The following is a 9772-nucleotide window of genomic DNA, read 5'->3' on the forward strand; positions in this document are numbered from 1 at the left end:
AATATGCAGATGCATAGGTTTCTATATGATATGGCAAGATGCCATTTGGAAAATGGGGGGGTGGGAGATGGTAAACAAATATAAATAGAGGCACTGGCGGAGGAAGGGTGCAGTGGGTGCAGTTTACCCTGGGTGTCATCCCTGAAGGGGGTGACATCGCCACGCCTCCCCCCCTGGGATGCTAACCGTGGGCGGCGCCCCCTTAGATGCTCACCCTGCCCCCGTGGGCGGGTAGGTGGGTGGCTAACGCCACCCCTGTAGGCAGCTAGCCCCGCCCCTGGGCACACAGCATGTGTGCCGCTCTGAATAGAGGAGAATCCTTAACAGACCACTTAATGGTTCCTTACAACACATTTAACATAGAAATTGAATTGGATTCAAATGCCACATCATTAGATAGCTGAAATACTTGGTCATTTTCCTAAAGAAAGTGACCCCTGAAACCCATCAGGAGCTTTTGGAAATGCTAAGCAGATATAAACTGTGCTGATTGCTCAGCTTTCTGTGTGTACACACACAAATACGTTAATGACAGAGAATAAGATGCTTTTGAACTATCTAATTGATGACGCATGTATATATTGCAGTGCTCAGAAAGATGAAGATGAGCTCAGTCAAAAATATGTGAAAGAATGCTCATTAAAGATCAGAGAAATTAAGAAAGCTTAAATGCTTTGCTGGAGAAGACCGGGACTGTGGTCATAAAAACATACAGAGAGCTAAGCTTCATTGGATACATTTGGGACTCACTTTGTGGGACTATATGCACATTGTGTACATCTAAAACTACATTTGATCCAGCACAGCATCTCCACAAGGAGCTGGAAATCTCAGAGGCAAGGCACTAGAAAAACAATTGCTATGGTAGCCTTCAGATTGCCAGTATTCTGCAGAAACAATTCAAGTGCATACTGGAAATTTGGGTTTACTTAATTAAAGTGTACAAAAGCGCTCTGTCACCCTGGCACAACAAGCCCATTAAGAAAATAGAAGCCCAGACGTTTTGTGGTTAGGAAAGTGGTCATCAAATGCATTGAAAAGTGTGGAGGCAACAAAGGATCGATACAAAGAGGCATAACCACCCCACAATCAAATCTGGATGAATGCTCATTACCCTATAATCTACCTGCAAAATAAACAAACAAATAGAAATGAATGCTCACTTCTGTAGTCTACTCCTCCTGTGAGCTTTGGGCAAACAAACGAGGGTGAATGCTTGGGTAGGCAAACTAAGGCCCAGGAGCCGAATCTGGCCCAATCACCTTCTAAATCCAGCCAACAGATGGTCTGGGAATCAGTGTGTTTTTACATGAGTAGAATGTGTCCTTTTATTTAAAATGCATCTCTGGGTTATTTGTGGGGCATAGGAATTCGTTCTCTTTTTTCCCCAAAAAATATAATCTGGCCGCCCACAAGGTCTGAGGAACAGTGGACCGGCCCCCTGCTGAAAAAGTTTGCTGACCCCTGGCTTAGGAAATAGGTCATCCAGAGGAGTCCCATGCCCTCGTTGGTTGCCCTAGCTAACATTTGATAGATGCCAGATGGGGTTGGGGGCAGTCTTACAGAGGAGTTACTATGGCACAGAAATCTGGAAATTGTAAGGGCACCACAGAAGTATAGGATCCTGTTTGCCACCACCATGCCCCTTACTTTCAGTGCTTTTAAAAATGAATTTTCACTGGTAGGGAAGGAATTCAAACAAGCACTTTTAACCATGTGAAAATTCATTTTTAAACTTATATAAAAATGCAAATTGCATAATAAAGCAATACTGTGATAAATGTTTTCCACCATTAAATGTGATTTAAATAAATTTAGAACTTACATTTAACAGCAGTATTCTCTATTCCACTCTCACACCACTAGCAACAGGAACCGTCATAGAATCATAGAACTGTAGAGTTGGAAGGGACACAGAGAATCATCTAGTCCAACCCCTGCATTGCAGGAATCTCAACTAAAGCATCCATGACAGATGAGCACTCAACCTCTGCTTTAAAGCCCCTAAGGACGGAGAGTCTATCACCTTACGAAGGAGTCTGTTCCACTGTCAAATACCTCTTACTTCTTTAAAAAAATAATTTTTATTGAATTTTCAAATTATAACAACAAATTTTCCACAAATCTTAATTGAAATACCTCTTACAATCAGAAAGTTCTTCCTGACGTTGAGTCAGAATCTCCTTTCCTGCAACTTCAAGCCATTGGTTTTGAATCTACATCTGCAGCAGAAGAAAACAAGCTTCCTCCATCTTCCATGCAACAGCCCCTTGTATATTTGAAGATGCCTATCAGAGCTCTGCTTAGCCTTCTCTTTTCCAAGCTAAACATATCCAACTCCATCAACCATTCCAGACCCTTGATCATCATGGTCACCCTCCTCTGCACATGTTGCAAGTTGTCAATATCATTCTTAAATTGTGGTACTCAAAACTGGCCCCAGTACTCCAGGTCTGACCAAGGCAGAATAGAGTTGGACTATGACTTCCCTTGAGCAGGACACTATACTCCTGTTGGTGCAGCCTAGAATAGCATTTGCTTTTTTGCTGCTGCATTACACTGCTGATTCATGTGCAACTTGTCGTCTACTAACACCCCTAGATCCTTTTCATATGTACCACTGGCAATCCAGGTGTCCCCATCTTATATTTATGCAGCTGGTTCTTCCTGCCTAAGTGCAAAACCTTGCATTTGCTTCTATTGAAATTCATTTTGTTAGTTTAGGGGAAGTTCTCTAATCTGCTAAATTCATCTTGTATCCTGGTTCTGTTTTCTGTGGCATTGGCTACCCTCTCCCAGTTTAGTGTCATCTGCAAATTTGATCCCCTCAATTCCTTATAAATATGTTGCTTATAAATACGTTAAACAACAATGGCCCCAGGACAGAATCCTGTGCTACCCCACTTGTCACTTATTTCTGGGATGACGAGGAACCACTAGTAAGCACACTTTGCGTTCAGTTCTCTGAGTATGGTTTTTTTTGCTTTCTGTACAACAGCATTGGTCAGTTTTTGGTTTGTTTTCTGATGCTGTTATTCTAAGTCTTGTTGGGTTTTCCACATACTGTAATTTTATCAGCCATTCTCTGCTTGAGGAGTATCGTCTACTAATTTAATTACAAGAAGACTTTCTCTAACTCAGTGGCACCAGCAATGGTGTCAGCTGAAGAGCGCTTGGCACAAAAACCTTGTTAATGCATAACATTAGGGAATTTACAATGGCATAAATTTTGTTGGCTTAAGTTCCACCAGCATAGATCCAGTTCAGCCAAGATGACTTGAGCCAGGACAGACCAATATCTGCCTATTCCAAACTTGCTCATTGAAGCAGATCTTAAATTTGGATTGCACTGTTAATCTCACAACTCAGGTGCATACCTAGATTCCCTATCTATCACATAGAGTAAACTATCAAAGATGTGTTTGCTTGAACATCAATTTCTCTTGTTTTCCAGCAAAAGCTTCATGTTGGCCTTTAGTATATCACATGTTGGCCTTTAGTATATCAATGTATGGAACTAAGTAAAGGGGTTGGGACAGCAAACAGGTCATGTAAGGACTTCTTCTAATTAGGCATGACACAAGGAACTCTCAAAAAAGTGGTTGACTGATGGCAAAGCCATCATAATCCAGAAATCAACCCACTCACTAAAGTGAATTAGAAAGACAGGTAACAAAGAAAATAAACCAGTCATACCCTCTGTGCCCTTGTGGATTAGCCCTAATATAAGACATGACTGCCTGTAGCCAATGGAAGGAATGTAAAAATGTCTTGTCTGAGGACTGATTCATACAAACACATCGATCACTTGATGCCTGAAACATGTGTGGCTGATGCAGAAAGCCTGCCCACAATACTCTGCCTGGTCACATATTTGTTCCCAATGCCATATCCAGGCCACATGCCCTGTGGAAGAGTGAAGAGTACATATGTACACTCAGAAGCATCCTCTAACGCAGCTATCATTGGTTTAGTAAAGGCCTGCACATCTACATCTGTACAGAAGAGGAGGAGGAGGAGGAGGAGTAGTTTGGATTTAATATCCCATTTTATCACTACCCAAAGGAGTCTCAAAGCGGCTAACAATCTCCTTTCCCCTCCTCCCCCACAACAGACACCCTGTGAGGTGGGTGGGGCTGAGAGACTTCAAAGAAGTGTGACTAGCCCAAGGTCACCCAGCAGCTGCATGTGGAGGAGCAGAGACGTGAACCCGAGTCTACTGCTCTTAACCACTACACCACACTGGCTCTCAGTGTACAGTACAGCCCTTCACACTTCAGCTGAAGGGATGGCTGTCAATGAATGGCCATGTCAAACATGTCACGACAGGGTCTCAAAACAAAGATGTACTCCCCCAAGCGCACATTCCCAGCATGTGCTCTCCAGGGTGCTGGCTTCAGGCACCAGGCCCATTGACAGACCAGCTCTCTGCATTACAAAGCTGTCTATGTGAAATGAATGCTGACAACATTATCCTTGCCATGTGGGAATTCCTTGCGGATGGTCGCAGTGCCTGGAGACAGACAGTCAGGTCATGTATCCACAGCAGTGATCAGAGGAGGAATGACTGTTGGGAGAAGCGCAGAGATGCACCTGTAGCAGCAAAATCAGACACCTTCATCTGCCCCACCCTGCAACACCACATGCCTCCCCCATATCGGTCTCTACAGCCACAGCAGCTGCTGTAATTCACCAGCAGTTTGACTTTACCCCAAAGGAACACTCTTCTATTGTCCCCTGAGACAGATATATGACCACAGCAGCAATGGATGCAGCAGGCAGGCCTATTTGTGCTTGAGGGTGTGGCCAATATGTGCCTCATTTGTCTGGTAAATGCAAGAGAGGTACAATGGAATATTCTTATACTGACATCTAATCATTTTGAGCTAGTTCACACATATAGGTCTATAAATTCGTTTATGGCCAGCAAGATTTGGTAGCCTTGTATACAACAGCTTAATTTCTTGGCACTTCATTGCTATATACACACTTCATTGTGTGGCTGATTGTGAGAACTAACGCCATTGTAAGACACTGTGCATTCAGCATTATGTGAAGCAAAATTATTCTGTCTTTGGCTTTACATTTGCAGTGGGCCATTCATAATTCCTTTTCAGGAGCTAGGGATCCAAGATGACTGAAATGATGTTAGGTTCTGCTCTCAGTTTATGCATGATAATTTGAACATTTATCAATGTCTCCCACTCATACAGCTACGTATGTGGGAGCTATGGACAGATATAATAACATACGCATGCAATACAGAGCTTTCCCTCCCTTGATCGATGTGCATTGAGAATAGAGGTATTTGGGCATGTCAATATGTGATGTTGTAGTAATTAAGAAGCAAACATGCATATGTGAACCTGCTTCAATAACTGAGCATTCAAGTGATGAGAAAAACAAGCTCTGTTCATGAATGTGTAAATTAGTCTTCAGAAATATGCAAGAGCTACATACAGTTCTTTTCTTTCTATCTTTCATCAGCTCATTGGTAAAATTAGGACACAATTCAGCTCCAAATCGGTTATCTCAAATGGTACAAAAGTTGTATGCTTTACTTGAAGTGTTTAAATACAGAAATTGTCAGTATCCTTTTAAAATAAAACACAGCACCCACCATGCTTTAAAATGGAGAAGAGTTTTCAACCAGAAAAGAAATTTCAAGAGAGGAAAAGTTGTTGGTTTTTTAACTGCTGGTGTTTTCATCTTTCTCAAAGTAAAAGTAATTTTGTTTGATGGAGCTATGACCATTTCTTCCGCTTTAGACACCTTGAGAAACAGGAATCTATTTTCAACCTACCTAAAAACATACTGTAGCTGAAATAATCTCACAGTGTCAAAGAGATAAAATAAAAACCCTTCATCTTTCAAAATTTAAAGGAAAACAATTTGTGTGTGGGTGTAGAGTCAAGAGCTAGCATTTTAGGGTGAAACATTCTGTTTGTATGGCCAGGGTTAAGCTGAATTTTGGCCTATAACTCCATTCACAGTGGCTTCCTGCCACCTATTTTGAAGAGTTTCAGTTATTTGTGCTATTTGGGTTAACTAAAATCCATCAAAATTACCACTTGCTTAGTTCTCTCCCTCATTGAAACAAATGGAACACATTGAACTTTGGCTGAATTATGTCTTTGTCTTCAAGGTTTTAATGTTCCACTTGTCTTCAGTATAAGGTTAGTCTTTTATTGAACTTCTCAGTCTATTCAATTTATCTACAAGTTCAAGAAAAGACAGCAAAAGGCATATTTGAAAACAACAACTGCTCCTTGTTAAACCATTTAAAATATACAATGAACTTCAAACTATAGCTGCAGTTTTTCCATCACAATTTTTTTAAAATTAAATTATTAAAACAGATTCTTTGCTCATAATGCTGTATTATAATGCTGTAGATGAAAATACATTTTTAAAATAAACTGAACAGTATAATCAGCATGATCAAAAACTGATTTTCATTTTTAAAAATATTCCAAGATAAGTATATTTCTTTACTCTAGAGCCATATTTGCATTAATTTATAGACTTCCAGTCATTCTGTATACACATATAACTTTTTCTGCTGTTACAGTTCTGCCTCCTCCCATGCAAAAATACCAAACTTTTGCATATAAATAAATCCAGAACTATCCCTGTAGCTTTAATTTGGGTAGCATTTTCAATAGCTCTTTCCTAAAGGAAAGTGTTAGTGGTAATATTTTCATGGCATACTACAATTTCAAATCTGCAGTTCAAGAAAGTCATAGCAATTTGTCATGGAGGTCTTGGCTACCTGAACATGTTGTATGAAACTATAAACCAAAATGAAAGAGAAATGTGAATTGCTGAGGTTGACCGCTGTTGTAGTAAGCTGCTGAATTATGGAACAAATTAGTTATGAAACTGTTTCTGAAGGAATCAGGGAACTGTACACTCTGCAGTACTACAAAATCAAATGAAGATCTTCTAAATGAAAAGACACAAGTCTATTGTTTCCATGCATTTTTGATCAATTTTTGGTGCCTTCTATGAGCAGAGATAGATAAATGCTTTAACCATTCTTTGGCACAAAAGTAGAAACTTCCCTCATTGGAATGGACTTCTGATTTGATTTTCTTAGGACTGCAGCTTTAGTTAAGGAAAACTAATCCTAAACACACACTCAATGACTAGAAACTATTTCCCTCTGAAATCAGTTGGAAATATACTTAGGATTGCATTGTTGGTGTCATATTCAACATTTACCAAACTTTTAAAAGAATATCTGAACAAGTTTGCACAAAATAAGATATTTATATTGGAGAAATTACAGAACAGTCCCATTCTCTATCTCTCCTCAGCAGAAAAGAATCCATTTATTTTATTGCTGTGATAATGATGATATGATCATGAAATGTGGTTATTTTTCATCCCATTACTGTATTTGCTTCAAAGTTGTTTTGAAGATTTTTCAATGCTGCTTCCAAAACCTAAAAACACTTCATAGATTTCAAATGACAATGAGGCCAAAGAAATATATGTACAACTTTGAGTATAACACATCTGGCTCCACCTTGGTGCATCCCTGTAGACAAAGCACTACTTCTCTGTGTAACCGAGTTTACCAGGTTGCTTGGAGAGAAAATAAATAGCAGTATGATTGTCAGCCACTATTGTTGTAAACAATAATAACAAGATTTCCACTCTGATCCAAAATACATTTCTTGAAGTGTAAAGTGTCCACCTCAATCAAAAGATGTCACTTCCAAGTAAACGTATTCAGAACTGGAGCACTGGTCTTTCCAAAACTCCCATTTGAAGTCATTTTAGATTTTATTCTTTTATTAAAACAAGTACAAATATTTCTTTCTTTTTTAAATAAAAAAAAAGGTATTGAAAACTTACCTGTGCGGCACCAGGCCTTCCTAGCTTTTGAAGAATGAATAATACAAAAAAAATGGCTTAAACGTCTGATGAAAGAAAGGAGAAGTTCTTTTGACTTCAGAGCCTTCTGAAAGCTTTTGGAAGAAACAATTTCCTGCCAGTAAAAGGCACTTATGCTTTGGGATTTGAAAACTCACAGTATGTCACTGCTTACTGCTTGCTATTTTGGGTGTTCCTAGTAAAACATAGACTCTTTTGTGCAAAACATCATAATGCTTCTCTGATGTTCAGGCTGAACCCAGCATTGAAATGATGCAAGACGGATGTAGTGAGCAAAATGAAAACGGATTTTCTTTCTTTCTCTTTCTCTCTCTCTTCTGGAAAAAGAACTTATTGGCAAGTACCAGATGTGTTAAAGAGAAGAGTCATTTTCTGTGTGAGTATTTTGCAAATGAAATAGACATACCCTCCACATAGATGTTAAGAAAACAATTGATCATTTTACAGTAGCTACAAAAGTAATATGAAGTAAGGGATAGTTACAGGTAGGTAGCCGAGGTGGTCTGCCGTAGTAAAATAAAAATAAAAATAAATCCTCCCACTAGCAGCTTAGAGACCAACTAAGTTTGTCATTGGTATGAGCTTCCGTGTGCATGCACACTTCTTCAGATACACTGAAACAGAAGTCTCCAGACCCTTATATATAGTGAGAGGGTGGGGAGGGGTATTACTCAGAAGAGTGGTAGGAATGGGTGATTGGCTAATAGATGTGGTAAACCTGTTGACAACTGTTAACGACTGCAATTAGGCAAGGGGTGAGATAGCTAAAAATAGCTTAATCATGTATAATGAGATAAGAATCCAATTTTCTATTCAGACCAGGTCTCTCCATGGTTTTAAGTTTGGTAATAAGTTGCAATTCAGCAACTTCTCTTTTCGGACAGCTACTTTGAGATCTTGTATAGAATGTCCTGGGAGACTGAAGTGTTCTCCTACTGGTTTCTCTGTCTTGTGATTCCTGATGTCAGATTTATGTCCATTTATCTTTTGGCGTAGGGTTGGCCCATTTGTCCAATATAAAGAGCTGAAGGGCACTGTTGGGAATTGATGGCATACACAATGTTAGAAGATGAGCAATTAAATAGTTCTGAGATGGTATGTTTGATGTTGTTGGGGGCCAGTAATGGTGTTGCCCAGGTGTATGTGGCAGCAAAGTTGGCATCTGGGTTTATTGCAGGCTCTGGTACCAGTGTCGATGTTAAGTCTGGTGGTTGTATTATTGTGGTTGAGGAGTTGTTTAAGATTGGGTGGCTGTCTGTAGGCAATGAAAGGTCTTCCTCCTAGAGCTTGAGAAAGAGAACTGTCATTGTCTAGGAGAGGTTATAGATCTCTGAAGATGCATTCTACTGTTTTAACTTGGAAGCTGTATGTGATTACTAGTGGTGTTCTGTTATTTTCTGTTTTGGGTCTGTTTTGCAGCCAGTTCTCTCTCGGTATCAGTCTGACTCTGTTGATCTGTTGTTTAACTTCATCAGGTGGATATTTTAGTTCTAAAAAGGTTTGCTGTAGATCTCTTAGGTGAGAGTCTCTGTCTGTAGAGTTGGAACAGATGTGGCTGTAATGTAGGGCCTGGTTGTATACGATGGATTGTTTGGTGTGCTTGGGATGGTAGCTAGAAGCATGTATATATGTTTGTCAGTCAATTGGTTTATAGTTTAAGGTGGTGTCTATACGTCCATCCTGTATTTTTATAGTAGTGCTGTATCTGAAGAAGTGTGCAAGCACACGAAAGCTCTTACCAATTACAAACTGAGTTGGTCTCTAAGGTGCTACTGGAAGGATTTTTTTTTATTTTGTTTCAACTACGGCAGACCAACACGGCTGCCTACCTGTAACTAGAATGAGCATGTCACTGAAATCCAATAAAATA

At 39.7% G+C, this 9772-nt stretch overlaps 1 protein-coding gene across 1 annotated transcript in view; it reads right to left on the bottom strand.

The window, feature by feature from the left end:
- LOC118090306 (cadherin-19) overlaps positions 1 to 8447 on the bottom strand; it is a 68335-nt gene extending 59888 nt beyond the window's left edge. The window contains exon 1 of the mRNA XM_060277921.1: positions 7864 to 8447. The gene's annotated coding sequence lies outside the window, so the exon portion shown is untranslated. The remainder of the gene's footprint in view (positions 1 to 7863) is intronic.
- Between the last annotated feature and the right edge of the window lie 1325 nt (positions 8448 to 9772).

The sequence above is a fragment of the Zootoca vivipara genome, chromosome 8 (genome assembly GCF_963506605.1).
Source record: "Zootoca vivipara chromosome 8, rZooViv1.1, whole genome shotgun sequence".
Classification (NCBI taxonomy): Eukaryota; Metazoa; Chordata; class Lepidosauria; order Squamata; family Lacertidae; genus Zootoca; species Zootoca vivipara.